At 44.7% G+C, this 26,210-nt stretch overlaps 1 long non-coding RNA gene across 1 annotated transcript; it reads right to left on the minus strand.

Annotated features, from left to right (window-relative positions):
• Window positions 1–11,830: 11,830 nt before the first annotated feature.
• On the minus strand, window positions 11,831–13,896 carry LOC142284424 (uncharacterized). The gene is made up of 3 exons (XR_012745936.1): window positions 13,846–13,896; window positions 12,367–13,539; window positions 11,831–11,889 (listed from the first exon to the last, which is right to left on the minus strand). It is a non-coding gene; the product is annotated as an uncharacterized LOC142284424 (long non-coding RNA).
• Window positions 13,897–26,210: the final 12,314 nt, after the last annotated feature.

A 26,210-nucleotide genomic window follows, 5' to 3' on the forward strand; every position in this document is an offset into this window, starting at 1 on the left:
GGCTACTTTCACACATCCGGTTTTCTTCGGCGCTCTATTGGGAGACCCAGACGATTGGGTGTATAGCACTGCCTCCGGAGGCCACACAAAGCAATTACACTAAAAAGTGTAAGGCCCCTCCCCTTCTGGCTATACACCCCTAGTGGGATCACTGGCTCACCAGTTTTCTGCTTTGTGCGAAGGAGGTCAGACATCCACGCATAGCTCCACTGTTTAGTCAGCAGTAGCTGCTGGCTATATCGGATGGAAGAAAAGAGGGCCCATATGGGGCCCCCAGCATGCTCCCTTCTCACCCGCGGTTGGTGCTTGTAAGGTTGAGGTACCTATTGCTGGTACAGAGGCTGGAGCCCACATGCTGTTTTCCTTCCACATCCCCTGGAGGGCTCTGTGGAAGTGGGATCTTGCCGGCCCCCAAGCCCTGGGGCCGGGCTCCATCCACAGACCCAGAGAACCTGCTGGATTTGGAGCGGGAGTGCCGTTCAGGGACAAGGCCCTGCAACTTTCAGGTACTCTGTGTCCCCGGCAGGCACGGACGCTCTCAAGGCTTGCTGAGCGTTATAGTGCGCCGGGGACAGTAGCGCTGTGCGCTGGGGTTAGGTCACTGCAGCTTTGCTGAGTGACGTTACATGTTGGGAACTACTGCGCCGACCGCTCCTGGAGCGGCGGCGCAGCTGCGACTTGTAGTGCGCCGGGGACTTTGCGCCGACCGCGCTTTTACGGCGGCGGCGCTTCTAACTTTAGCCCCCGGCTTCTGCGGCCTAGCGCCGCTTCGTTCCCGCCCCCACCCTGTCAATCAGGGTAGGGGAGAAACGCTGCTCAATTGGCAGCGCCGAGGGCTGGAGCTTTATTTACATGCTCCAGCCCTCTCACTAGGCACAGGGGGAAGCAGACTTCCCGCTCTTCGTCGGTGTACGCCCAGGGCCCGCCCCCCCTCTCCACAAGGACGCCGGCAGCCATTACACATGCGGTCTGGCTGGGGAAAGGCAGCAGGCTCTGGGAGACCCAGACTGGAGGGATTTCTGGCGACCACACACCGCTCCTAAGCGGGCGGTAAGCAGCACAGTAGTGCTGGCCCCTCTAGTGCCTCAGTGATATATTAGTGTACTTTTGTCTTGGTACCATATATATATATATATATATATATATATATATATATATATATATTTATATAGTGCACTGTAAGGTCGCTTCTTGGCTGGACACCCTGTACTGCTCTGAGGAGGCAGCAACATGTCATCCGCAAAACGCAAGGGTGCCAAGGCACAGGCTGTGTACACTGTTTGTACTGCATGTGGGGCTAATCTACCAGCAGGCTCCAACGACCCTCATTGTGTGCAATGTTCAGTCCCAGTGGCACTTCGTCAGCCAGAGCCTAATGTGGTGGTAGCCCAGGCAGAGACGCCTGTGAACCCTGCCCCGGTGACGGGGACAGACTTTGCAGTTTTTGCTGATAAAATGTCTGTGACTATGGCAAAAATCCTGGAGACCTTGCAGTCCAGGCCAGTTGCTCAGGCCATGGACACTGCTGTGTCTATGCTCTCCGGTCCCCCTCAGTTGGAACTAATCCGTACTTCAGGGGGGTCTCAAGCATCACAGGCTGAAGTCTCTGACTCAGATGACAGTCCCAGGCAGCCTAAGCGAGCTCGCTGGGAAAGACCCTCCACGTCTTCACACTGTTCAGGGTCTCAGCGACAAGAGTCTCTCTGTGACGAGACTGAGGACGGTGACCAGGATTCTAATCCTGAGGCCCCTCTCAATCTGGATGCCCCTGATGGTGACGCCATGGTTAATGACCTTATATTGGCAATTAATAGGCTGTTGGATATTTCTCCCCCAGCCCCTTCTGCAGAGGAGGCGGCTGCACAGCAGGAGAAGTTCCATTTCCTATATCCCAAGCGTAAATTAAGTGCTTTTTTGGACCACTCTGATTTCAGAGAATCGATCCAGAAACACGACGCTCATCCAGACAAGCGTTTCTCTAAACGTTCTAAGGATACCCGTTATCCTTTTCCCTCTGAGGTGGCCAAACGCTGGACCCAGTGTCCAAAGGTGGATCCCCCAATTTCCAAGCTTGCGGCTAGATCCATAGTCGCAGTAGAGGATGGCGCTTCACTTAAAGATGCCAACGACAGACAGATGGACCTTTGGTTGAAATCTGTCTATGAAGCTATCGGCGCGTCGTTTGCTCCAGCATTCGCGGCCGTGTGGGCACTCCAAGCTATTTCAGCTGGTTTAGCACAGGTGGATGCTTTCATACATCCAGCAGTGCCGCAAGTGGCGTCCCTAACTTCGCAAATGTCTGCGTTTGCGACCTATGCTATCAATGCTGTCCTAGAATCTACGAGCCGTACCGCTATGGCGTCCGCCAATTCTGTGGTTTTGCGCAGAGCCTTGTGGTTAAAGGACTGGAAAGCAGATGCTGGTTCCAAAAAATGCTTAACCAGCTTGCCATTATCTAGAGACAGACTGTTTGGTGAGCCATTGGCTGAAATCATAAAACAGTCCAAGGGTAAGGACTCTTCCTTACCACAGCCCAGAGCAAGTAAACCTCAACAGAAAAAGTGGCAGTCGAGGTTTCGGTCCTTTCGAGGCTCGGGCAAGGCCCAATTCTCCTCGTCCAAAAGGACTCAGAAAGAACAAGGGAGCTCAGATTCCTGGCGGGCTCACTCACGCCCCAGGAAAGCAAATGGAGGAACCGCTTCCAAAGCGGCTACCTCATGACTTTCGGCCTCCTCCCTCCGCATCCTCGGTCGGTGGCAGGCTCTCCCGCTTTTGCGACATTTGTCTGTCACAGGTCAAAGACCGGTGGGTAACAGACATTCTGTCTCGCGGGTACAGAATCGATTTCAGTTCTCGGCCTCCACTTCGGTTCTTCAGAACCTCCCCACACCCCAACCGAGCAGATGCCCTGCTGCAGGCGGTGGACTCTCTAAGAGCAGAAGGAGTCGTGATCCCTGTCCCCCCTCACGAACGGGGGCGAGGATTTTACTCCAATCTCTTTGTGGTTCCAAAAAAGGACGGCTCCTTCCGTCCTGTTCTGGACCTAAAACTGCTCAACAAGCATGTGAACGCCAGGCGGTTCCGGATGGAATCCCTCCGCTCATTCATTGCCTCTATGTCTCAAGGAGATTTCCTAGCATCAATAGACATCAAAGATGCTTATCTCCACGTGCCGATTGCTACAGAGCACCAATGCTTTCTACGCTTCGTGATAGGAGACGACCATCTTCAGTTCGTAGCTCTGCCATTTGGTCTGGCGACAGCCCCTCGGGTGTTCACCAAGATCATGGCGGCAGTGGTAGCAGTCTTGCACTCTCACGGACACTCTGTGATCCCTTACTTGGACGATCTACTGGTCAAGGCACCCTCTCAAGAGGCATGCCGACTCAGCCTGAATGTTGCACTGGAGACTCTCCAGGCGTTCGGGTGGATCATCAACTTCCCAAAGTCAAATCTGTCACCGACCCAATCACTAACGTATCTTGGCATGGAGTTTCATACTCTCTCAGCGATAGTGAAGCTTCCGCTGGACAAGCAGCGGTCTCTACAGACTGGGGTGCAGGCTCTCCTTCAAAGTCAGCCGCACTCCTTAAGACGCCTCATGCACTTCCTCGGGAAGATGGTGGCGGCAATAGAGGCGGTTCTGTTTGCGCAGTTTCATCTGCGTCCACTTCAATGGGACATTCTCCGCCAATGGGACGGGAAGTCAACATCCCTGGACAGGAAGGTCTCCCTTTCCCAGACGGCCAAAGACTCTCTGCAGTGGTGGCTTCTTCCCACCTCATTATCACAGGGAAGATCCTTCCTACCACCGTCTTGGGCGGTGGTCACGACAGATGCGAGTCTGTCAGGGTGGGGAGCAGTCTTTCTCCACCACAGGGCTCAGGGTACGTGGTCTCAGCAGGAGTCCACCCTTCAGATCAATGTTCTGGAAATCAGAGCAGTGTATCTTGCCCTACTAGCCTTCCAGCAGTGGCTGGAAGGAAGGCAGATCCGAATTCAGTCGGACAACTCCACAGCGGTGGCATACATCAACCACCAAGGGGGGACACGCAGTCGGCAAGCCTTCCAGGAAGTCCGGCGGATTCTGATGTGGGTGGAAGCCACAGCCTCCACCATATCCGCGGTTCACATCCCCGGCGTAGAAAACTGGGAAGCAGACTTCCTCAGTCGCCAGGGCATGGACGCAGGGGAATGGTCCCTTCACCCAGACGTGTTTCAGGAAATCTGTCGCCGCTGGGGGGTGCCGGACGTCGACCTAATGGCGTCACGGCACAACAACAAGGTCCCAACCTTCATGGCACGGTCTCGCGATCAAAGAGCGCTGGCGGCAGACGCCCTAGTGCAAGATTGGTCGCAGTTCCGGCTCCCTTATGTGTTTCCACCTCTGGCACTCCTGCCCAGAGTGCTACGCAAGATCAGATCCGATTGCAGCCGCGTCATACTTGTCGCCCCAGACTGGCCGAGGAGGGCGTGGTATCCGGATCTGTGGCAGCTCACGGTCGGCCAACCGTGGGCACTCCCAGACCGACCAGACTTACTGTCCCAAGGGCCGTTTTTCCATCGGAATTCTGCGGCCCTGAACCTGACTGTGTGGCCATTGAGTCCTGGATCCTAACGTCTTCAGGATTGTCCCAAGGGGTCGTTGCCACCATGAGACAGGCTAGGAAGCCCACGTCCGCTAAGATCTACCACAGAACGTGGAGGATATTTTTATCCTGGTGCTCTGCTCAGGGAGTGTCTCCCTGGCCATTTGCATTGCCTACCTTTCTTTCTTTCCTGCAATCTGGGTTAGAAAAAGGTTTGTCGCTCGGCTCCCTTAAAGGTCAGGTCTCGGCGCTATCCGTCTTTTTTCAGAGGCGTTTGGCACGCCTTCCTAAGGTGCGCACATTCCTACAGGGGGTTTGCCATATCGTACCCCCGTACAAGCGGCCGTTAGATCCATGGGATCTGAACAGGGTACTAGTTGCCCTCCAGAAGCCGCCCTTCGAGCCTCTGAAGGAGGTTTCACTTTCTAGACTATCACAGAAAGTGGCTTTTCTGGTAGCGATCACATCTCTTCGGAGAGTGTCTGAGCTGGCAGCACTATCATCCAAGGCTCCCTTCCTGGTCTTCCACCAGGACAAGGTTGTGCTGCGTCCTATTCAGGAGTTTCTCCCGAAGGTGGTATCCTCTTTTCATCTTAATCAGGATATCTCTTTGCCTTCGTTTTGTCCTCATGCAGTTCATCGGTATGAGAAGGATTTACATTTGTTAGATCTGGTGAGAGCACTCAGAATCTACATTTCCCGCACGGCGCCCTTGCGCCGTTCGGATGCACTCTTTGTCCTTGTCGCTGGTAAGCGCAAAGGGTCGCAGGCTTCTAAAGCCACCCTGGCTCGATGGATCAAAGAACCAATTCTTGAAGCCTACCGTTCTGCTGGGCTTCCGGTTCCATCAGGGCTGAAGGCCCATTCTACCAGAGCCGTGGGTGCATCCTGGGCATTACGACACCAGGCTACGGCTCAACAGGTGTGCCAGGCAGCTACCTGGTCGAGTCTGCACACTTTCACCAAACATTATCAGGTGCATACCTATGCTTCGGCGGACGCCAGCCTAGGTAGAAGAGTCCTGCAGGCGGCAGTTGCCTCCCCGTAGGGGAGGGCTGTCTTGCAGCTCTAACATGAGGTATTTCTTTACCCACCCAGGGACAGCTTTTGGACGTCCCAATCGTCTGGGTCTCCCAATAGAGCGCCGAAGAAGAAGGGAATTTTGTTACTTACCGTAAATTCCTTTTCTTCTAGCTCTTATTGGGAGACCCAGCACCCGCCCTGTTGTCCTTCGGGATTGTTGGTTTGTTTGCGGGTACACATGTTGTTCATGTTGAACGGTTTTCAGTTCTCCGATGTTACTCGGAGAGAATTTGTTTAAACCAGTTATTGGCTTTCCTCCTTCTTGCTTTTGCACTAAAACTGGTGAGCCAGTGATCCCACTGGGGGTGTATAGCCAGAAGGGGAGGGGCCTTACACTTTTTAGTGTAATTGCTTTGTGTGGCCTCCGGAGGCAGTGCTATACACCCAATCGTCTGGGTCTCCCAATAAGAGCTAGAAGAAAAGGAATTTACGGTAAGTAACAAAATTCCCTTCTTTGCTCTGCAGCACAATACGGCGCTCTGCAGAAAAACCGCAACAGTTTTTTTTTGCCGCCGGTTCCGGTTTTTTTTTGCATAGACTTACATTAGTGCCGTATTGTGCCGCATGGGCGTGCGTTCGGTCCGGTTTTTGCCGCATGCGGCAGATTTAGCCGATGCCGCGGCCGGATGGAACGTTGCCTGCAACGTTTTTTTGCTCCGGCAAAAAAAAACGCATCTCGCCGAATCCGGCCGCTGCGGTGCATTTTTCAATGCATGCCTATGGACGCCGGATGCGGCGCGATGCGGAAAAAAACGCATCCGGCCACCGCATGCGGTTTCTTCCACTGCGCATGCTCAGTAGCGTGCCGCAACCGTAAAAAAACGGACGGGCCGCATGTAAAAACTTATGCAAAGGATGCGGTGTTTTCGCCGCATCCGTTGCATAGGTTTCACAGCCGGATTGAGCCGCAGTGCTCAAACCGGATGTGTGAAAGCAGCCTAATTGTGTACCATACTATAATAGTATTAGGAGATAGGACTTGTGCAGCCTTTGAGGATATGTAACTTATTCGTGTACATTGCACTGCTGTATTGCTGTAAAACCCTGGAGGTTTATAGTCACATGCCGGCTAGTTAATGGCATATAAATATTCACCCCTTCCCCCGTCCGCCCATCTGTGCCAGCATCAGTGATTTATAACGTGTGGAACTGACAGCATTAAAAAATATAAGACATCCCTGAAAATAAGCCCTAGCGCATCTTTTGGAACCAAAAATAATGACTGTCTTATTTTGGAAAAACATGGTCCAGAGGTAAAAGCTCACTAAACAGTGATTGTGTGCAAGTGGCCCATACTCTACTTATTTCGTCACCTAATTCTGTGTACCTGGATGTTGCTCTCGGCCCAGCAGCGATCTCCATCTCCTTGTACTGTACTGGGATACACAGTGAAAGGGGTTTCATCGCTTCTACAGAGGAGACTGAAGCTGAGGAAGTGTTTGTTGGCAATCGTGTAACCAGTGCCAGTTTTCAGAGCGGTGGACATGGTGCCAGGTACCAAGGGGCCTGCAGTATGGAGCTATAGTAGGATAGGAGGTGATTTACCATCAAAGTACAAACTGGTTTATGGAATTTTAGAAACTTTAGCAAAACCAAAAAGCATGGTGGGTGGGCACACTTGTTGGCATAAGTGTTTTGTAGGCGCACGTTCATACAGTAAAAATAGTATATACTGTATATATCAGGATGGTCCCCAACTCTAGTATCTCACCTCACTATAGTGGAAACTACAATTAAGTGGCCAATTACTTTTAAGTGGAAATCTTTTGAGAAAATCGGAGGAACACCAGCAAAACAAAAACATATAAGGCTAGGTTCACACTTCTGTTGTTTTGCATCAGTCACAATCCGTCGCCTTGAGAAATTACGGTATCCTGCAAAATATTTTGCAGGAATCCAGTTTTTCCCCATAGACTTCTATTAGCGACGGATTGTGACTGATGGCCTGACATTGCATCTGCTGCGTAACGCATCAGTCGTTTAGTGACTGACCGTCAGGCGGGAGCAACGCTCAATGTAACGGTTTTTGGAGCAGCAAAGAAACAGACTCTGCAGGTGTCCGTCACAAGCTATAATGTATGTCTATGGTGCTGGATTCTGTCGTAATCCGTCAAACGACGGAATCCAGTGCTGGATTCAGTCATGCTCTACTGAGCATGCCCAGCATGTTTGGCACACCCACTGGGCTGTCCAAAACACAAACTGATCACGACGGATCCATCAAAGATTGGATGCGCAACGGATGTAACGGACGGGACAGATCAGTTTTTTTTCCACAGGATTCCAGTCACAGGATTACACAACCGTTGCATCAGTTGACATCTCAAAAACGACGGATCCATCATTGTTTCGCAACAACGGACCTGATGGAAGCAAAACAACGGAAATGTGAACCCAGCCTAACAGTAATAGCTAGAGACAAAAAATGTGTTCATTATTTCAATTGTTAAATAACTCCTATCAGCCAAACCAAAGACCCATCTGTTTCAGGGTATAGACCAGGGGACTATTTTGCCTGAGCTCAAGCGACCCTACCTATATGTTTCAAACCAATGCTCCAAGGGAAAAATACACAAATACACCAGGCAAATCAGAGACCCACCCTTAGGCTATGTTCGCACGTACCTGCTGAATATTCTGCAGCAATTTAACAGCACGTGTGTGCTTCAAATCGCTGCAGAAACACTGCGTAATGGATGCAGTGTGTCTGCAGAATAAATCCTGATTTCATGCGCTATGGCTACTGCCCCCACCATAGACCGAGTGGGAGCAGCATCCAAAGTGCACAAATTAATTGACCTGCTGCTTTTTTGTACTCACGGAATTGGGTAAAAATGTTGTCACCCAAATCGCTGCATTCAAAAAAGCAACGTGCGCACGGATTATGTACAATCTTCATAGATTGTGCAGGGGACACAGGACATATGCATTTATGATGCAGTGCAATACGCAGCGTAAATGCGTGCAATTACGCAACGTGCGCACGAGCCCTTAGCATTGTTTTGGGATTGGTGCCAATCATCAGTACCAATAAAAAATGTTTTGTTTGTGTTATCTAAAAAAGTAAAATTACTCATAACTTATTCTTATCATCCCATGAAACATTCATATAGAATCTGCCATTTTTTTATTTTTTTTTTTTATTAACTAGGAGGCATTTAGGGGTACAGTGGGGCCCATAAGTCTCTGAGGAACATATTTCAGCATTTGTATAACTGAGTTTACACTCATGTGCATGGTGCTTTCTTCTTTTTAAAGATTGGTATTACTGAAACACTTATTACTCACCGACACTCAGAACTGCACATTCAGCACAAAAATCCGTAACTAAATGTATAAAATATATATATTATAATATACACACACACACACACACACACACACAGTGTATATGTATATATATTTATATTACTATACTACCTGATACAATTTTTTTTTCTTACACTGAGGGATAACCAGTTATTCCAATAAACAATGTACATATTTTTAAAGGGAACCTATAATCAGAACATGATGTTTAAATCAAGTTTTTTGTGTCGTATATTCTTACAATATTTGGGGAGTTTGTTTTTTTTATATCACAATCTTAATTAAAAAATAAGTTAGTAATGTTTCAATTTTTACTGTGACCACTGAAACTTTTTTACACCATTAATTCCCCTCCTTTCAGGACTGGTTTTCAACAGGCTCATTATCAGTCCCAGGAAAAATGACACTTTGTTTATACCTCTTTATACAGTAGCAAAGAAGAAAAAGAAGCGCCAAATAATGGGGGATCAGCAAACAATCATATTATAGTAAAAAAAAATATATTTTATTGGTACAAATGCAAAAATGCAGTCAAATAACCGTGAACAAACTTCTACTTACATAATCACCAGTTTTGTCCGTTCCCCTATTCCACCATGCACTGCGGCATTGTCCGTTGCGCAGCCGCAGTTAGAACGATGCTTCCGGGTCCTCACTGCACACACGCAGCAGAGACACACATAGCGCACGCAGCAGACACACACAGCAGACACACACACACAGTGCACGCAGCAGACACACATACAGCGAACACAGCAGACACACATAGCGCACGCAACAGACACATAGCACACATGCATGTATACACTGAACACATAAACTGCTGTATACTCACTTGTCCAGGGCCGCCACTTCTGCTGTCAGCCCTTTACTACAGTTGAATGCTTTGTGGCACCGTAAAGCATTCAACTGCAGTAAAGCCATGACATCAACCTGCAGCGGCCGCTTCGTACACTGGACGTTATCACAGAGAAGTCTGTGTGCTGCAGCTGGAGGCTCCGCGGGCACAGATGACAGGTGAGACACGGCAAAATAAGGGACAGATAGGAACCAGCAGGAGCACAATGTGCTCATTACTGCAGAAGACATCACCCCCCCCACCAGATCGGTCTACCCCCAGCCCCCCCACCAGATCTGTATACCCCCAGCCCCCCCCCACCAGATCTGTATACCCCCAGCCCCCCACCAGATCTGTATACCCCCAGACCACCCACCAGATCTGTATACCCCCAGACCCCCTCCACCATATATGTATGCCTCCAGCCCCCCACCAGAACCTAATGCCCCCAGCGCCTCCCTCCAGAACTGCATGCCTCCACCCACCAGATCTGTATACCTCCAGCCCCCCACCAGATCTGTATATCTCCAGCCCTCCCCCAGATCTGTCTGCCTCCAGCCCCCCACCAGATCTGTATGCCCCCAGATCCCCCCACCAGATCTGTATGCCCCCAGATCCCCCCACCAGATCTGTATGCCCCCAGATCCCCCCACCAGATCTGTATGCCCCCAGCCCCCCCACCAGAACTGTATGCCTCCAGCTCCCCAGGACTGTATGCCTCTAGCCCCCTCCCCACCAGATCTGTATGCCCCCAGCCCCCCCAACAAGATCTGTATGCCCCCAGCTCCCCCACCAGATCTGTATGCCCCCCCACCAGATCTGTATGCCTCCCCACCAGATCTGTATGCTTCCAGCCCCCCCCACCAGATCTGTATGCTTCCAGCTCCCCCCACCAGTTCGGTATGCTTCCAGCTTCCCCCCAGATCTGTATGCTTCCAGCCCCCCCCCCCACCAGATCTGTATGCTTCCAGCCCCCCCCCCACCAGATCTGTATGTATGATGCAGAACACATCATGTGCATTTGTGCGGGGAAGGAGGACAGCGACTGGACAAGATGGAGGAGGTGCCGGACTGAGAGCAGCAATACTGATTAAACTGGACCGCCCCGTGGGTCAGTATAATTAAGGTGTTTTGTTTATGTTCTACAGAGCGACCTTGGCTCTTATACAGCATTCCAGAATACTGTATATAAGAGCCCAGTGGTGGTGGCTGCAGCTTATATTGGAAAAACCTGGTGACAGGTTCCCTTTAAACAATGTTCAATAGAACTAAGCTTTTCTTTTGGAAATTGGTCTTGTGTTCAATGAAATATTGATTGAAATCTTACTTTGCAATTGGGGTGTACTCATTTATGTCAAACATGTAATTAAGATAGGACAAGAATGTGTCTGGAACATCTTTGTTAATGCAGTGACTTCTTTCTGTAACACTTTCTATCTGGATTATCTTTTCGGATTTAAAAAGAAAAAATGCTGCTAAAATAAAACAGGACATGTGGGAAATAATCCAGAGGGCACACACTGCATCAATAAATCAAAGCATATACTGTATCCTAAACTCTGCCTTTGTCAATGTGCCACAGGTCATGTATTAAATAGAATTTAATATCTAATTTAAAAACAATTGTCGCTGACCGGTAGGGATAGTCACAGAATCAGGTGATCTTCTGTTGAGGCCCTCGAGTCATTTATCTGTAACCCATGAAAAAAAAAAACCATGAAGTCCAAATATACTATAAAAAATTGTTTGATTATTATATTATTAATATACTTCCAAGTTCCAGGGGCCTAACAATAGGGGTTGTAGGCTGTGTGACTCGGCCTGTGGTCGAGGGGGCCGTCGAGCAAGGCTAGCGCTACTCTCCTCGTCCCAAAGACCACTAGTCACACCACTGAATAGTAGAAATAATAGTAATATTTATTGGTATAATATCAGGAATTAATAAGTCTCTTTGTTGATGGCGTTTTCCTCCTCTGGCTAATATGTATGACGATCACTGTCATCACGTTTGTCACTTTTACGTCCATCTTCGCTGATATTCTCTTTGGCTTGCTCATCCTGATGTATCTGCTGAGAGCAAATTAAACAATTATCAGAAAATTTATTTTTTATTGAATGTGGCAATGAATGTCTATGCTGTAAAACAATATTTTCCTATAAAAAGAACGGGTTATCACTAATCTTCTATAAGTAGAAGGTAATGTTTATATTTCCTACATAGCAAGAGCTTTTCAACCCCAAACCAGTCTTCTGATAGCAGGACCTTATATTATAGAGTCCTGAAAACGAAATTACACCCTGTTCCCGCTCTAGGGGTAACTGCAGGAAAATAAAGATTCTGACCCCACAGAAGACAGTATGGGGTTGTTAAAGGATCAGACACTGGTTATCCCATAAAAAAAATCAACAATCAATAAACAGATTTACTCTCTTGTACCGATCAAAAAGGTCAGAAACAGAAAGAGAAATCTTCATGTGCACGCCTATCACGAGAGAAAATGAAGCTTCATATCAGCATAGAAGTATTGCAGAAGCTGGTCTATGTACCTCATTGTATAAGCTCATCATGTCTGCTCCTCCTCATGGTATCATAAGGTGGATGATTACTGCTCAGAATGTTAAGGGTCCTCTCCTGCCTCCAAGATGTTTCCTCCTTAAGATCGAATACGGGTAGGTTCTAAGGCTCCACTGCTTCAAGATGGCTGTGGCCTCTCCTTTTTAACGATGAGATTGTGACTGATCCTAGAGGTGGTTATGGTGCCTCCTTTGCCTTCAGATGATCGGTACACTTCCTGAAAGTGTCTCTGAGTCTTGATGGTAAGAGAGTCCTATTCCTCCAAACTCGATATTATTGTAGTCTAATACTCTAATTCTTGATGTTGATAGAGGCCTCCTCCTTTCTCCTGTGACACAAATTACTCCTCCAGAAACTAACAGCACTTCACTTGCTCAAGATCTCTGGGCGCCACCTCCTCTTCCAGATGCCAAATGTTATGGTAGTCTTTCCCTCCAATTCATGATGGTAAAGGGGCCATTACCCCTTGTGAGATAAATGTTTTCTCCAGATGTTAACGGCACCTCATCGGGTGCCACCTCCACCTACTGTCTCCAGATATTATGGTAGTCTTTTCTTCCAATTAATGATGGTAATGGGGCCATTACCACTTGTGAGATAAATGCCTTCTTCAGATGTAACGGCGCCTCATTTGTCTTAAGATGTCATGGGCACCACCTCCGCCTACAGACTCCAGATGTTATGGTGGTCTCTTACTCTAATTCATGATGGTAAAGGAGTAACTACCCCTTGTGAGACAAAATGTCTTCTCCAGATGTTAAGTGTTTCATTTGTCTCAAGATGTTCCGAGCACCACCTCCGCTTCTAGACTCCAGATATTATACTAGTCTTTTCCTCCAGTTCATGATGGTAATGGGGCCATTACCCCTTGCGAGATAAATGTCTTCCTGCAGATGGTAACAGCGCTTCATTTGTCTCAAGATGTTCCGGGCGCCACCTCCTCTTCCAGACGCCAGATGTTATGGTCGTCTTTTTTTCCAATTCATGATGGCAATGGGGCCATTGCCCCTTGTGAGATAAATGTCTTCCTCCAGATGGTAACGGCGCCTCATTTATCTCAAGATGTTACGGGCGCCACCTCCGCCTACAGACTCCAGATGGGAGTCTTATGGGAGTCTTCTCCTCCACTGATGGTACTGTATGACCTACATTGGAGATAAATATGTAAACCTGTTACCATGAGATCTTTTTAAAATTAAAAAGAAATCATCATTTATAAGCGGCATATAAAAATAAAGAAACTGGAAAACCTTGATCCCCATCAACCACCAATTACCATCACAGAATACACAGGTCTGGCATGTTATATATGTCTATTTTTGTATTTTGTAAGGAGTATAAAAATTGTTTATCTCTTGGATAGTCCGACACTAACACTGGAGTAAAACTTTCCATTCATACTGAGGAGCAAGATGGCTTGTTGTGTTCTGATTAGGATTTTGGGTACTCACTTTTTACTGAAGGTTTGTGCCCCAGCAACAAAAGAACAGAGATCTTAATCTATGGGGAAAAAAAACAAAATCAGTGTGAGTTTCATGAGGTCAGACATATCTTCTGGAGGCAAAGCAGTGATGGGGAAATGGACTTTACACAGGAGAGAAGGGAGTCCAGGATTTACATTACAGCCATTACCGCATGATTATTTACCTGGATAGGAGGCTGGTGTTCCTGCTGTCCTTCCTGAAAAGAAAAAAAGAGAATAAATTAATTATATTTAGTAAATTTATTTGTTACCTAGAAAGAAAATATATTCTTGTAGTCATGTCCTCAGTGCCTGCAGTTACACTTTATTGTATGTACATTCTGATTCTCCATAGTTGCAGCATTAATTCCCAGCGCTGATCTCTCCTGCAGTAACACTATCCACTGAGTAACCAGCAGATCTGCAGGAATGATTTGTACCATTTACATCCTATAGAGGGAGAGAGAAAACCTCTACGTCCCCGATTCATCAGCGCTGGCCATATGAGCACCAATCTTGATGAAGACTGTGCAGGGGTAAGATGCTCCAAATTCATTACAAGGGACATTCCTCTTAAGGAATTTGGAGCATCTTGCCGATAATATTTGCAGCACAAGAAATGTGACTTAGTTTTTTATCATAAATTCTACTCCACTTTTTTGTTAATGATGAACTTGTCACCTTATCTTAATCCTGCCCCCTCCTAGCTAACATCGTCCCACAGCTCAAAAAGTGAGTATAGCCAACCAGGCCGGGGGCAAAAATGTCAAAAGGTGCCAACTTTTTGGCTCAAAAAAAAAATTAACTGCAAGAACTAGTGAATGGATTAGACCAACATTTTTGGTAATATAGTGTTAAATTACACAGTGTGTTTCATTATTTTCTATAGATCACGGCGATAAACTGTGGAAAGAGAGCGCAATAGGGTCTTACCCCAAAAACATATAGGGTGAAATGCACGTAGGTTACTCACCAAGTTGAGTTGTGAAAGTCACAACCACTATACAGGCATAGGCAATAGGTCAGCGGCAGCAGTAACCCCTCAGATGAAGTAGAAAAAGATGGGAAAATGGGTAATTTAAATACCGCGCCAACGACCACTCATGCAGATGATGAAATTAACGTAGCTTTATTTCATGCTCAGGTCAGCATGAAATAAAGCTACGTTAATTTCATCATCTGCATGAGTGGTCGTTTGTGCGGTATTAAAATTACCCGTTTTCCCATTATTTTCTATAGGACAGTGTAATAGTACCGTAAGAAATGTTTTATAAATGCGGTAAAAGTGTTGACCCTGGTTTATCATAGGTGTGAGAAAAGTCTAAAAGAACCGGACAATCTGTTGAGAATATATATATTTTATATATATATATATATTGTGAGACTGTGACCGGGGTTATCTATGACGGCCGGTATGTCTCGCCCCGGTTGTGCTCACTCCATGATAGAAAGTAAATCCACTATAGGGTTAATGCTGTTTCCCTACAGGCTGAAGGAAGGGTTAAATAGAATCAGGAACAAGGGCAGGTGTGGCGGGTGTGAGGGAGTGGACAGAACTCCCTGAGTTTTCTGCTGGAGAGGCACATGTATTTTTGTTATGGACTTTTGTTTGGACATTAAAACCGTGTGCTGTGAACCTTAATGCCTGGATCCCGTGTCTTCTGCTGCGCAGCCGACCGTGCTACCTCACAATATATAATTTTTATTTATTTATGTATTTAATATATATCTTTACTAAGATGTTGAGATGCAAAAATGTCATGAAAATCTCTATCCATAGCATCCTCTCACTCCTCCTCTCCTTGCAGGGTGCATTAACAGTTATAGGCTTTGACTCCTCACCTGGGGATCATCACCACGGGTTCTTCTTCCTCATCCTCCCCTATAGCGAAATCCCTGTATAACAATATAATACAGATTATATATGAATATGCACTTATTGTAGCAGCCGTTGGAAATATACAAAGATGGGGGAATTGTACAAACACACAACAGATCACAGTGGTCAAATATATGAACCCCAGACCATTGTAAATGAGGGCAGCTCGGGTTCTTCTTCATACTTACATGATGGTATTCAATTTTGGCCGCCATTCATAAGGGGGAAATTTAAAAGGTCTATAAGAGAGAACACAGGTTAGGAATAGTGACACTTTGTCCCATCAGAAACTTATAGAAAATGTTATTAATAATGATGTCTTTATCAAAACCATAAAGTGAAACACAAGAATCTAGTCCTCTCTTCCCCATGGATGGTAATCGCACATTTCACAGATTATTCCTATATCCCGCTACTAAGAAAGCGTCTGTATTGTGAGATAAATACCTGAATGCCCGTGGTGCTGCCATCAGTTTCTTTATCCATCTAAAACAGAGCCATAATGTGGTCATGTAATTATCTGATCAATCAAACTCGTAATTCTGAATAATGAATACTTATATGTATTCATTAAATTAACTTCAGTGGAATCAGATAAACATCAGTACAACTAATATATCAGCAGGAAAACTACACAATAGTTATCAACTTAAAAGGAATCTGTCAGTAGATTTTTCGCTATCGAATTTGATAGCAGCATAATGTAGAGAGAGAACCTGATTCCATGGATGTATCACTTACTAGGCTGCTCGGGGCAGTTTTAACAGAATCCCTGTTTTGTCTGATGTAGAAATAGCAGAGCTAAGACTTCTGGGCTGTGTATACCTCCACCCACTCCACTGACTGGCAGCTTCCTGTGTACACTGTCGCCATGCTGCCAATCAGTGGTGGGGCAGAGATTTACAGATTATGTTTACTGGTCTGTACAAAACATGTAGACAAGGGCAATGATAATGTCCCGCTGATAAAACACTGATTTGTATTGAGACTACAGCACACAGGCTGATTATTCATACATCGCTGGAATCAGACTCTCTGCCTCTACATGATGCTGCTCTCAGATTAAATAGCAAAAACCTGCTGACAGATTGCCTTTAATTAAAGAAGAAACAGGTTTCCAATGGTTGCGTCATCTCTTGAAAATCATTAAAACTGAAAACTATATTCTCTTTTTGTAAATAATGAAGATAGATGTATAGCGAACTGACATTTGTTACATCTGGGAGAATTGGTATGATTGTGTAGGCACTTGTCCTACAATAAACATGATACTTTTTTTGTAGCCATACGATGTGCCAGTCATGACAAATCTAGCACTGAAGCTATGTGCAAATCAGGCTGGAAGTGCTCTGAGCGTGTCCATGCACTTAGAGGAAGCAGTCTATGACACGCCTCCAGATCACTGCCATCTTTATTAGCATATGTCTGCTACACTAGATATCTTATGACTGGCACATCAAATCTCTACAATAAAGGTATTACTTTTATTGGTGGACAAGTTGAATAATCCCTTTAAAGGGAACCTGTCAGCAGAAATTTCGCCCAAAACCTAAAAGCTTCCCCCTCTGCAGCTCCTGGGCTGCATTCTAGAAAGGTCCCTGTTATTATTGTGCCCCATGTGAGACCAAAATAAAGACTTTATAAAGTGGTACCTTTTTGTATTCAGATACTGTAAATGTGACACGGGGGTGGGCTTTCTGGCGTCCGTTATTCTGCCTCCTGGTCCTGTATGCCGCCCCCATCGCTCCTTTCCATAGCTGATGCACCGCCCACTGCACCAGCCATCCCCGCGCATGCCCAGTGCCAGTCTCACGGGACTGAGCAGTGTGACCGCTGGTGACGTGTGCGCAGGCAAGTGATTATGGGCGGGGCTGTGATTGTTATCAACAAGTACCCGCCCATAATCTCGTGAGCGCGCAAACCTCACTAGCGGTCACACTGTGCTCAGGGTAGTGCTAGACTGTATGGGCTGCTTCCAGGGATGACGTCCCTTTTGTCACGTGATAGGGGCGTGTTCAAAATACTATCACGTGACAAAAGGGACGTCATCCCTGAAAGCAGCCCTTACAGTCTAGCATCTACCCTGAGCACAGTGTGACCGCTGGTGAGGTTTGCGCGCTCACGAGATTATGGGCGGGTACTTGCTGATAACAGTCACAGCCCCGCCCATAATCACTTGCCTGCGCACACGTCACCAGCAGTCACAGTGCTCAGTCCCGTGAGACTGGCACTGGGCATGCGCGGGGATGGCTGGAGCACTGGGAGGTGCATCAGTTATGGAAAGGAGCGATGGGGGCGGCATACAGGACCAGGAGGCAGTATAACGGACGGCAGAGAGCCCGCCCCCGTGTCACATTTACACTATCTGAATACAAAAAGGTACCACTTTATAAAGTCTTTATTTTGGTCTCACATGGGGCACAATAATAACAGGGACCTTTCTAGAATGCAGCCCAGGAGCTGCAGAGGGGGAATCTTTTAGGTTTTGGGCGAAATTTCTGCTGACAGGTTCCCTTTAATTCTTTAGTAGCTTTTTTTTTTTTCTTGTCTTTTAATACATTTATAGGGATAGGTAATGATATTAGGCATATATATATATATATATATATATACACACATACATGTAGATATATATATATTATATATATATATATATATATATATATATATATACACTTACTGTGTAAGTGTTATACGTAGGTGTGGCAAAATACTGCAAAGTAAGAATGCTCTAAAAAATAGAAGTGTTTCAAGGGACTTCTTCAACACTGCATATTGGGGGTCTTCACCTGCTTCTGATTGACTGCGCTCGCTTCCCAAAGAGAGCAGTATCTGAATGCTGCGTGTGTGTGTGTGTGTGTGTGTGTGTTTGCGCACTGCCTCTACTGTGGCTCCTCACGCACACTGTGGCCGGGCACATTGTCTTCTTTTTGCTGATGCTGCTCACTGCACAATACACATAGAAGTGCTCCAGAGATCTCCTGACACATGCGCACACACGCTCTGGGAAGCGAGCACTGCCAATCAGAAGCAGAGAAAGACTCCAGATATGCAAATGAGGAGAGGTAACGGCGCACCAAACTCTTGGCCACACCAAGGGTGCACCATAGTCCCCTCATTTGCATACTAACTATAAATGATTTTCTAAGGCTCTGTGTAACCCATTTAAAATGCATTTTGGATGGATTGCCTTTAATCATTTATTTTTGTCAATGAACAAAATGCAAACTGAATGAACAAAAGAGAAATCTAAATGAAATCAATATTTGGTGTGGCCGCCCTTTCCCTTTAAAACAGCATGAATTCTTCTCGGCAGTCGGCACACTTGCACACAGTTTTTGAAGGAACTCAGCAGGGAGCTTGTTCCAAACATCTTGGAGAACTGACCACAGATCTTCTGTGAATGTAGACTTGCACAAGTCCTTCTATGTTTTGGGTCATTATTCCGCTGCAGAATAAATTTGGAACCAATCAGATTCCTTCACAAACAAAGGGGTGGTCAGACCTAATATTGATTTGACTTAATTTCTCTTTTGTTCATTCACTTTGTATTTTGTTAATTGTTAAAAAAGAAACTGACAATACTTCCATTTTCGATAGCATTTTTACGTTACAGTTTTATTTTCCACATCTGCCTAAAACAGCAGTGTATAAATATATGGATAAGTGTGTGTGTGTGTGTGTGTGTGTGTGTGTGTGTGTGTGTGTGTGACCAACATCTTGCACTGAGATACTTACATCAGGTCTTCATCATCCATATTAGACCTGTGCAAAGAATAGAGAAGACAATGAGAACCCAACACACAACGGATATTCATTTTTACAGTTAGTAGAGGGATTGGATGTAGTGAGATTTTTATGCAATTCCATACTGGAGAATCCAATTTATTACTCTTTATAGCAATTATACAGTCATTATTTGTGTTCCTAAATAGGAAAGGGTTCTTTACAGTTAGAGCAGTCAGACTGTGCAATGCCCTACCACAACAGGTAGTAATGGCAGATACTATAACAGCTTTTAAAAAAGGGCTGGATAATTTCCTGAGTAGAGTAGATAGATGATTTAGTGATAAAAATGTATAATTGGTGGAGAAAGGTTGAACTTGATCGACCTAGGTGTTTTTCCAACCTATGTAACTATGTGTATGAGGCTACATTTACACCATGTTCTGGATTTGCCTGGCAAGACTGGGTAATATAATAGTAGGATCTCAATGAATCCTTCCTGACCAAATATATGCCAAAAGTGCAGTATTTCGGCATATGTTTGCCTAGAATTGGCTATGGGCATAACGACATATACAATGACAATGGTGGTTATTCAGCCTCAGACAAGCTTCACATTTACAATAAAGAATTACTCACCTAATTTCTAGATCTTTATCTAAAAATAGAAATATTTCATATTAAAATGAGATTTTTCCAAAAAATTAGAATAATTTAAAGTCCATCCTCATGTTGAAGATATAATGTAATATAACATCAGGGTCCAGTGATCACTTAGTTCTGTATCATTATTATGTTACACTGATATTTTGGAGATAAGATCATCGGAGGAGACATTATAACGGTATTCTAGACCCGCTGCTTAGTTACTTCTTAATATGGCGGCATTAGATCCAGGAGCAGCGGGTGCCCGTGTGTCTCCTTACAGGATCTATAGAGGGAGAGCCATTGACAAGAGGCTTATGGGCTTGTGATCTTGGGAAATGTTATATACTCACTCATCAGAAAGTTTCATGCTTTTTCTAGGAAACCGCTTTGATCAGCCCGACTATAAATGGGTAATGTATGTAACTTTAATGTGTAAAAACCAATGTGGTGATGAAGTAAATATATGATAAGGGGCATATGTCATTAGAAGATGTGAAACTTGTAAACTTTTGGAGATAAGTTATATATATAATGGCAGAACTCACCCTGTACGCCGGTCACTGCCGCCTGTAATAGTAACAGAGAGTCAGCACAGTATATTATGTGCCCCGTGATATAATATTATATAACAGTCCGTTTACCTTGATGTTACATGGCGTTAGCAGGTCCTTTATGTACAGGGATGCTGGTTCCTGCACATATGAGAAAAACAAGGACCATGTCATCTCCAGATATATACATAATGTGTTAGGGCAAGAAGTAAAATGACCCCATGTGTGTTACCTCCGCTCTGTGTGTACTGATAACAGGACGAGGATTGGAGAAACGCTCAATGGAGAGAGGAAACATTTCCTACTGATGGATATAATTAAAGGGAATCTGTCAGCAGGTTTTTGCTCTGAATTCAGCATAATGTCCTGAATCCAACACTGTATCACTTAGATTACTGGGTGCAGCCGTTCTGACACAATCAGAATGTTTAGATTTAGCCATGTAGCAGAGCTGACAGAGCTGTCCCGTCTACACCAGGCCTCTATAGAGATTATACATTGACAGTGAGATGTCAATCAGAGGAGGGGGCGTGCCGGACTGCTGTGGGCATGACATTGTAGTCCAGCAATGATAAGGGTCCTGATGCTTAAACAAACATAGCAAAAAAATAAACAGATTGATAAGACAGGCATCCCTGAATTCTGTGTTTTAACCCTTGCACCATGCTGTCTTCTTATTACATAGCAAAAACCTGCTAACAGCGTCCCTTTAAGGAATGTTTCTCCCTGACCCGTGGGCCGATCCTTCTTTTGAGCTCCCATAAATTATATGAAAAGACCTAATGATCCATGACTCATATACCACCAAGAGAGGAAACAAATCTAGAGATGTATTGTATGTGCTGGGTGGAGAATCCGCTATCCCATCTGGATATGTTCTTTGTCTGCACATTGTAACGACTTCATAACACCAGTATTTATCCTGGAATCGCACATACAGGAGATCCACAAGTGAGAAGTGTACGGTCGAGTTCAGACGGCCATATCATAAAATCGGCCAATCACTTCTGCAAATTGTGGACTTGATTGGCTCCATGTGCAGCTCCGTATGTTCGTCTGTACTGTGCCACCAACTATGAGTGCACTATATTATACAGTAAGTCAGAATAGTGCGTGATACAAATTTTTTGTTATTTTTTTTTTATACACACCATCTGGGGAAACTCCCATGTACATTACCATATAGATTCTAATTGATCCGTGTGTGATCCACATAAACAGTACACGGTCCAAACACACGCTGGTCTGAACGAGCACTAAGTCTTTCCTTTATAGGTTTTATAACTTTAGGCTAAATTCACACACAATATAAAATATAAATTATGGAACTTCCATTAAAATCATCAGTAAAGTGTGTGATAAAAAGGGGCAAATCCCCAGCAAATATGTGGCATATTCTGCTCTTTCTGAATGGGATCTGTGTAATTCTATAAGTAATGTTTAGAGATCAGCAAAGCAATCAATAACAAACTGAATTAGATAAGAATTTCCCCTAAATTTTGGATCACAGTGGCTCGGTGGTTGGCACTGCCATCTCACAGCACTGGAGTCCTGGGTTCACAAATCCCACCAAGGACATCTGTAAGGAATCTGTATGGTCTCCCCATGCTTGCGTGAATTTCCCTCGGGTTCTCCGCTTTCCTCCCACACTCCAAAGACATAGTGATAAGGAATTTAGATTGTGATCCCCAATGAGCACAGTGATGATCACATCTGTAAAGCGCTGTGGAATTAATAGTGCTATATACGGTCGGTAAGTGAGTAAAATATATTGGAATTTTTTTGCATTCAGTTTGCTCAATCAAGAACTTAGCCATCCAGCTACTATTTTGCTAGATATTTTTAGGGTTGTTTTTTTGAGGGTTGGTATTTTGAGGGTTAAAATAAACAATACTCCCCCTGTTCTTATGCCGCCTCTGCTGTTACCACAGATCTCCAGTCCTCCATACCGGTCTTCTGTTCTTCCAGGAAAGGTGGCGGGGGCAGCAAAGACGGCACAAGAACAGGGGGTGGGACTGACCATAAAGGGGGTTTCATGTTTTAACTCCTTTCCATTCATCAGGGCAAACGGTGCAAATTTGCTCTAATTTGTCTGTCAACTTTCGAATTGGAGAAAATCTATGATACCTACTGAATTTCAGTGAATCTGCCAAAACTAAATTATGGAAAATTCACTTCATCTCTAATAATGTTTAAATCCAGAAAATTACATAGAGAATTGCTTGTGTGAATCCAGACCTACATTATATACTCTGTAAGGCCATGTGCACACACTGCGTTTTTGATGCATTTTTTGGTGCAGTTTTGTCACAAATCTACATGCCTATCCTTATGCCAACAAAGTCAATGAGAAGTCTGAAGTGTTGTGCACATGTTGCTTATTCTTTGCAGATTTGTTTGCAGAAAATAAGTTGCATTTTGTCAATTCTTGGTGTGTTTTTTCCTGCGTTTTTGAGCCCTTCCATCCATTGACTTCACCATGAAAAACGCATGGAAAAAAAACACATAAAAATGCACCAAAAATGAAGCCAAAACGTACCACATTTTTGGTGCATTTTTCTGCCAGAAGATTCAAAGTTCAATTTCTTCACCAAATACTCAGTGTGTGCACATAGCCAATAATGTATATTTTCAGGCTTTACATTAGAGGTTATATTCTCTGAATTAGTTAAGAAAGGTCTTAAGTAAGGACCAGGTTCAAGTATAAATAAAGTCAAGGCCAAGTTCATGCTTTGTGTGTACAATGTATACATTTATATATATTAGAACAGTAAAAGTACAGAGCATATAACAGACGCCGTGTGCGAGCGGCCGCAGAGCGCACACTGACTGCACATCACTGGTCAGGTGCACGCCGCGCATGCTCCAACTAAGCCCCGCCCACTACAGGGAGGATTTGAAATTGGCAGTTGGAAATAACAGGTGAAATGTCCGGGGATCCTAGATCCCGTCCTACAGATTTCCTCCCTCCTAATCTCCTGCATTGTGTTCTGTACAAGGCGGGTATTACCGGGATTATATTCTCTGCACTATATGGCAGTTTATTACATTACCCATTTTTACCCGCATTCTCAGTAATTCTACACTACATGGTAAATACTGACTCACCCAATTCGGGAAAAATAGTGGATAGTCCATGTCCAAATTATGGACCGTCTGTATCCACTTGTCACTTTCCTCTTACTCCTCAAGCACTGGTATATATCAAATATCACAGAAAAAAAAACACCTGGTAATAAGAGAAGGAACATTTCATGGAGGAAAGATATAAACTAGATTAGGGAAGTAGCAATATGGGCAGGAGGACGTGACAGCCACTTACAATCCAACTCCAACTGAAACCCTCAAACCCGTGCCTGCTCGGCAGCTCCTTATATAGCCTTCCCTGGTGATATCACACTGGGAGTCTGACATCTTCAGCCGCATCACCTTAAAGTGATAGCGTCCATATAATTCAATATCACTGAAACCAACTCAACTATTTCTTTCTAAAACTGTATGCATAAGCAATTAATCAATACATTTTTTTTCCCAGTGTTTGGATTTCTATATTCTGGTCTTTGTTAAAGCTGTATACAAGGGGTGTGGATGTACAGTAGGTATATAGAGAGATCCAATAAATTGTGCAGAAAATACCATAATGTGATATTTAGGTAGTTTATTATTGCTATCAATGTAAATAAAATGTGGTTTAAATATTTAGACTTTATTTTTATAAAATTACATCTAGAAACAAAGTCTTAGCCGAGGATAGAAAACAATTTCCATCAAGCTATTTAATAAACTATTGACATGAAATATGCAGCCTGTTTCTTTTTTTCTAATATTATTAGATGTAAAATGTTTATATTTGACCTATATGACTATTTTTTGTATGGGTTCTTAAGACTTATATGTGAGATGAGCGGACCCGGACAGTAGAGTTCGGTGTTTGTACCATACACAGACTTTTAAAAAAAAAAAAAATCAGTGTTTGAGTTTGGAGTTAGGGAGCTTTACATTTGCTGACTAGAGATGAGCGGACCCGTGGAAGATCAGGTTCAGGCGGTTCAGACAAACTTTAGATAAAGATCAGTTCTGGACCGGGACTTGACCTGATCCCCATTGAAAGTTACTGATTGGGCAGTTTGGGTCTCTTCCCACATACAGCCCGCCATAAACAGATCATTTCCAGGGGAGGATCGGCGGGGTTATTTCACTTTTATTGTGCAGACTACATCGGATATCGCTGCTGTTATTGCCCCCAGTGCACGGCATTCACACACTACAAGCGGCTCGCAGTCTTTGATCGCCTGCTAGTGAATTTAAATGCAATGTTGCAATGACCAAAAAAAAAAAAAATCGTAATTTTGTGTGTTGGAATTTTTTTCTCACTATGCCGTGTACCAATCAGAATAATTGATTTTGTACTTTGAAAGATCGGACATTTCTGAACGCGGCTATAACAAATATATGTATTATTTTTAATTGTTTTATTTTCAATGGGGTAAAAAGGGGGATGATTTGAACTTCCAAGTTTTTGGGGTTTTTTTTACATTTTTTTTTATTGATTTTACTAGTCTCCCTAGGGGACTTTATGACCAGGAGAAATGCAGTGTACCTGTGAGCGCCAACTCTCTGCCGGCTCTCAAAGGAAGTAATGACAGAGTCAGGGGTCATCATCTGACCCGACCTGTCAGGGTAACACATTGGATGTCCGTAATCGCGTCATGGGGCCGCTGAAGAACACCAGAATCTCTGCCGCAGCCTTTTCCTTTAAATCCGTGCTGTCATAGTTTGACAGTGTGATCTATGGGGTTGATAGGGGCGGGTGCCTTTCAACAAACTTTCAGTCAGCCTTACAACAAACTTTATTATCATATGAACAGCATCCAAACATGGACACAGACTTTTTTTTTTTAAAAGTCCATTTTTGAATTTGATCACCGGACACCAGGTATCCAGTACGGACTCCGAAGTTTACCATTCAGGTTCTCTCGCCCCTAGTCCTTAATCCTTTTATGTCTTGCAGACCCTCAGTTGGCACATATCATGGCCGTCTATTGGTGGGGGATGTTCCTACTGGGTTTGATCTATGAGGACATAATAAAGCTTCTTTCTAAGCCATAGGGACCAAGATATGCTTAAAGGATTATTCTCATCTTAGAAAGTTATCACCAAGCACCAGGATCGGTGGCATTTACATGGTCCCACCTGAAAACAGGTCTGTGAAATTCATTGAATACAGATGCCAAGTGCAGGTTTAACCATAATTGTGTCACTTGTGAACACATCCATATAGTGGTAAGATATACCGCACCTTTACAGACATCTTAATCACTCACTATCCTCAATGGGAAAACAACATTTACATTTCCTATCATTTGATGTGTGGAAGAAAACAAGAATACATGGAAGAAACCCATGCAAACACTTGGTCGATTTTCAACCCAGGACATATTAGTAATCAGTGAGCCACCATGCTGCCTTTGAAATTAGCTATTGTTTTTTGCTTTCCTTACCCCTCGTATTACAGCATTGTATAATGATGTAAGAACAGTGTATGGCTAA

The sequence above is a fragment of the Anomaloglossus baeobatrachus genome, chromosome 2 (genome assembly GCF_048569485.1).
Source record: "Anomaloglossus baeobatrachus isolate aAnoBae1 chromosome 2, aAnoBae1.hap1, whole genome shotgun sequence".
NCBI classification, from domain to species: Eukaryota; Metazoa; Chordata; class Amphibia; order Anura; family Aromobatidae; genus Anomaloglossus; species Anomaloglossus baeobatrachus.